Source organism: Indicator indicator, chromosome 4 (genome assembly GCF_027791375.1).
Source record: "Indicator indicator isolate 239-I01 chromosome 4, UM_Iind_1.1, whole genome shotgun sequence".
NCBI classification, from domain to species: domain Eukaryota; kingdom Metazoa; phylum Chordata; class Aves; order Piciformes; family Indicatoridae; genus Indicator; species Indicator indicator.
The window spans coordinates 41,661,283-41,667,282 of NC_072013.1; positions in this window are offsets into that span (position 1 = coordinate 41,661,283).

The window sequence follows — 6,000 nt, forward strand, 5'->3', positions numbered from 1 at the left end:
AAAATTATCTGCTTAAAGCTGTTAGGGTATGCTAGCCTTCAGCTATTGAAGAAGGTGTCCAATATTTTGACAGAGTGAAAACATTAAACAGAGCACCAGATAAGGGTTAAGGAGGTGGAAGATGCAAAGAGATATATTTATGAAAGAGGTCTCATGCAACCATTGGCCACATCTGAGAGATTGTTAGTAGAAGGCCAAAGAATCTCAGTGATAAGAAAATCACCCAGTTTAGAAGTCAGTGGTAGGCATCCCATGCAGCTTTTAGCAGAAGTGAAAATCAGGCATTAGAATGTGCTGCCCAGGGAGGTGATTGAGTCACCAGCCTTGGATGTGTTTCAAGGTGGTTTGGATGTGGTGCTTGGGGCTATGGTTTAGGGGTGAGCCTTGTGGAGTATGGTTCTGGGTTGGACTTGGTGATCCTGAGGGTCTTTTCCAAACTGAATGTTTCTGTGACTCTGTGAAAATAAGTTTCCCAGGAACTATGTGAACTATTCAATCTTTCTCCAAAGAGCTCCATTCTGCAACCCATGGTAATTAGCCATGAATTCTGTATTCATGCTCTTAGCACATATTACATAACTACCATTGGCTACACTTACCTTTGGTTACAAATACAGTTGCCACCCTCAGGTTTCAATCAGGCTCCTGATTTGAATTGCAAGTCCAAATTAACAATATTGGGATCGTAAAAAGGGAACTGGAGAGTGACTATTTTAATAATAATAATAATAATAATAATAATAATAATAATAATAATAATAATAATAATAATAATAATAATATATAATATTGGGGCTTTTTCTGAGACAATCCAGATGGATCATCTGCTGTTCAAACAGTGTTAACAGCACCTTAGCACCTGGTAAATGCATGTGGGGATTTTAGGTTATGTTTTCTTGCTGCATCATTAGTGGGAATCAGATATTGTCATATTTAGTCAGGCTTCTTTAAAAAACTTACAATTTTCCACCTTTGCTTGACTTTTACCTGGTGCTAGATATGCGTATCAATAGTTTTTCTTTGCAATGTCTGTTCAAAATTTTGGTGTCATGTCCAGCTAGTCACACCTCCCCTGGGTGAGTCAGCTTTTCTATCCTTTTCACTGATGGAAATATAAAATAATCCACAAAATCCAGGTTCAAATTAACCCAAAAATTCGGACTTGTCAATTAAGCTCCATAACAACACCTATTCTGTGAGACAGTTCTCTTTTTTGACTTTTTTCCTTTTTTTTTTAATTATTGTGATTCTGCATTTGCCCCCTTAACAGTTTGCAAAAGGTAATAATTTGCAATTCCATCCCTTAATTAAATGTCAGGGTCAGCATATTCTAATGTGTTATATTTAATAGCAATCAAGATGGTCCACAGAAGACATGGAAAAGAAAAGTAGTGATTGGTGAAGAAAATAAGTCAGAAATAGAAACCTTAGACTACTGTAGGGCAAAGGTTACCTCCCACTGGAAATCACTCTTCCCAAACTGGTATGTGCCTGCAGAAAATAAAGAAAAGGAAAATTATTATTAATAAGGCCTCCATGAGAGAATGACATTTTCAAGCATTAAGAAATCAGCCAGCAGAGGAGAGAAGCATGAAATGATTCCAAACAAATGAAGACTGAGCTGTATTCAGCTGCTCTATCTCTTCCCAAGGAGGAAGAGGCAATCTTGGAGCAAACAGCATTTGTCAGTCATCAGGACTTTAATAGAAAGAAAGGGTTCTAAGACTTTTTTTGCAATAACCACAGAGACATGAGTTGTATTTAGACTTGTCAGATGTTTAGGCTTGATCCAGCCTGTGGAGCTCACAGGATATTTCTCCTGAGGAGCTGCAGCACAACCTGAGCAAGCTACGTATGGATCACAACAGAGAGTGCATGTTTCACGAATATTTTGTTCTGCTGCCTGTGAAATTTCAGGTAACACCCAGTTCCCTTGGCATTTCTGGACTGTTTAACTAGCCAGAAACTGTAGCCAGGGTACTCAGTGTAGTATATATCCCTGCTATAGAGATTGTAAATTTTGGATAGGAGCAGGATAAAGTTGGCCTGGTAAATTTGGCAAATCTTAGTGCAGCATGCAGCATGCCAGCAACAGTTCCAGAAGTTACTGGATATGCATTCACATCACAGAACCACGATTCCTTCTTGCTTCTCTCTTGCCCTGTGTGATACTCAGCGAATTCAGGAATGAATGATGGCTCTTTCTCTTCCTTTCTTTCTCCCACCCACTTTGCCTTCACTTACTGATGGCAATGTGACTCCTCTCTTGAATCGTAACCACCCTGTAAGAATATCGTCAGGTTCTGTGGGCAAAAATAGAACCCTGCAAATTGTGTTTGAGTAAGGGAGTGACTGAATCATCACTGATATCAGTAGGTACTGCAACTCATAGCCTACAAGCCCTAAAATCATTTCTTCAGTCTAGTGTTCTTGGCATTACTCATGCACACACGATTTTTCATTAAAAAATATCTGCTTATTTCAAGATATTTTCAGGCTCTGAAATGACCTCCCAACAGATATACTTCCTGGGATGAATTTGGGTTAATCTCCAGAACTTCAGGAGCTCGTGTATCTGAAGATGTTTTGTTTTACCAGACCACCCTGTTCCTCTCAGACTTTTCTCAGCCTCAACTTTATGTGGCCTCTGGCTTTTCTGAGATCCTTAGATTGCTTTCTGTTTCTAATTGTCTCTGAACCCTCACTTTTAATTGTTTTCTAATTTATACCTAACCTTTCTCTCTTACAGATCCACTGTAAACACACACAAGGCCTCTATTATTCTAATATTATCCTGCTGCTGCAGTACTACAGCATCAGGCAGTCTCAGTTCTTCACAGAACTGATTGCATCACCAGTACCTACCTGCTCAAAAGATTTAACCAACAAATTTCTTCCAACATTTTTTGTTTCATTTTTCTATGGCAGCCTCACATCTCATATGATAGAATGATAGAATCATAGAATGATAGAATGATAGAATCATAGAATCAAGAAGGTTGGAAGAGACCTCAAAGATCATCGAGTCCAACCTGTCACCCTACACCTCATGACCACTAAACCATGTCACCAAGTGCCATGTCCAATCCCCTCTTGAACACCTCCAGGGATGGTGACTCCACCACCTCCCTGGGCAGCACATTCCAATGGCCAACCACTCTCTCTGTGAAGAACTTTCTCCTCACCTCCAGCCTAAACCTCCTCTGGCGCAGCTTGAGACTGTGTCCTCTTGTTCTGGTGCTGGTTGCCTGGGAGAAGAGACCAACCCCCTCCTGGCTACAACCTCCCTTCAGGTAGTTGTAGACAGCAATGAGGTCTCCCCTGAGCCTCCTCTTCTCCAGGCTAAACACCCCCAGCTCCCTCAGCCTCTCCTCATAGGGCTTGTGCTCAAGGCCTCTCACCAGCCTCGTTGCCCTTCTCTGGACATGCTCCAGCAATTCAACATCTTTCCTAAACTGAGGGGCCCAGAACTGGACAGAGTACTCAAGGTGTGGCCTAACCAGTGCTGTGTACAGGGGTACAATGACCTCCCTGCTCCTGCTGGCCACACTATTCCTGATGCAGGCCAGGATGCCATTGGCTCTCTTGGCCACCTGGGCACACTGCTGGCTCATGTTCAGCTGCTGTCAACCAGTACCCCCAGGTCCCTTTCTGCCTGGCTGCTCTCCAGCCACTCTGACCCCAGCCTGTAGCTCTGCATGGGGTTGTTGTGGCCAAAGTGCAGCACCTAGCACTTGGATCATAGAATCATAGAATCATGAATAGTAGAAGCATAGAATCATAGAATCATAGAATCATGAATCATAGAATCATGGAATCATAGAATGGTTTGGGTTGGAAGGGACCTCTAAAGGTCATCTAGTCCAACCCCCTCTGCAGTCAGCAGGGGCATCCTCAACTAGATCAGGTTGCCCAGAGCCCTGTGGAGCCTCACTTTGCATATCCCCAGGGATGGGGCAGCTCAGGGCAAGCTTGAGCAGATGATATCAAGAAAGGATAGAAGAATTACTACCTGATCTATTAAGTTAAAAGAGAAGCTTTACTGTAAAGCTCAAAAGGATTGGTATTTCTAATCTCTGTTAATTCAAATGTGGTTTAAAGCTGTGAATATTCATTTCAGAAGGATAAACTCCTGAGAGCTCATTTGGGAATTTTTCTCCATATGTCCTTCCCACTGCTTTAATTCTCTTCTATAACAGAATCATAAGGTAAAGATTCCTAATCAGATTATATGGCCCAGTGATTCTAAATATTACCTGATTACTTCATCTGCCAGACTAAGGGTACACAATGATATTCTTCAAAACTAATTGAGAAGAGAGAAAGATAGTAATACTTTGGAAAGGGATTACTTTTACTGGAAAAAAATCCTGGAAAATCATTTTCCAAAATTATTTGGTTGCCCCTCAGGCATCAAGGAATAGGTAGCTTGCTATACCTTACTGTTTTAACTTAATAAAAGGTGCAGCTAATCACAGAATCACAGAATTATTGAGGCTGGAAAAGACCTCTGAGATCATAAAGTCCAGCCTATAACCTAATACCAGCACATCAGCTAAACCATGCCACCAAGTATGCCACCATCCAATCTTTTCTTAAAGATCTCCAGGGATGGCAACTCCACCACCTCCCTGAGCAGTCCATTCCAGTCAGTCCATCCCAATCAGCCTTTCTGTGAGGAACTGCTTCCTATTATCCAACCTAAACCTCCCCTGGCACAGCTTCACACTAGAGTAACACTGCATGGGAGCAACACTATGGACCAGAACTAATTCTGTTTCTGAACTCATTCATGAGTGTTTTCATTGCTCTTCTTACAGAAAAGATACACTGAAGACTGTGGTCAGACATTTAATATGGTGGAATGAAATGCTTAAAAGGTTGTGAGGTTCCATTCTTGCCTTTACCTGAAATCTGTTGCATTGGGCAGGATGGGGATGTATGCTGTGTTGTACTGCAATGAGCTTTGTGGAGCACGGCAGTTAAATATTGTAAATAAACTATATTGGAAAAAAAAATACAGTGCAACTGACCAAAAAGAGAAATAGCTTTCAAGTAAGACAAAGAAAAAATTATATTCTAGGATTGGAATATTAATGAAAAGTGCAGTTCAAGTCTAGAAAATTCTAAATCACCACTCTTTGAAGCTTTTCCTAATGTTTTATTTAGGAAATGCCACAAAGGAAGCTTTTATAGTGTACTACAAATTAATATAAAGAAGATGTAAAAGCAACTATTAAAGTTTGCTGTAAAAACCTCACACTTATACATTCCGGGGTGGGGGGGGGAAATGCTGAATAACTTCTGCCTCTGGGATTCTGAAATCTGTATTTTTGAGAAATGAACTACCTAGCATCAAATATCTGTAAATTAGACTAACATCAGGCCTGAGGCAAATAAATGTGGCTCCACTTCTGCCAACAGACTATTTTGAAATCAATGCACAATTATTTTTACAGACTACCAAGATAATTTTTGAGTACACCAAATGAAGTGGTGCATGCACCCCTTGCAACATGTTCTCTTTCAAAACCTCCATTGAAATACAAGGAGTGGGCAGAGCTCATACTGCTAGGTGAATGTGATACGAATTAGATGAAGAAGATAGAGCGACTCCGAAATTATCAGCAATTAGAGTTGCCAAATTAAGTAAGAAAAAAAAAATAATGGACAAGATATGGAGGTGTCAGTTGCAGAGATTTAGTTTCTACTAAAAATACAGGCAAAGGTGTAAAGACAACATGACAGTACATAATGATCTGCTTATTATTCAGCATCTATTAAAATATCAGCTTTTTAAGAACTTACATTCTCTCTGTTTCCTAGATCTAATAGTTGGTAAATCTCTTTTTTTTTTTCCACTGCTCCCAGTACTGGCTTCATTTAATGCTACATTTTTAATGTGAAACTGCTTTAAAAAAAAAAAAACTTAAGGAACTTATTTCTTGACAAATGGTTATGTTTTGTCAACCTAAAATGATTGTTTGTCCATTTAAGCAT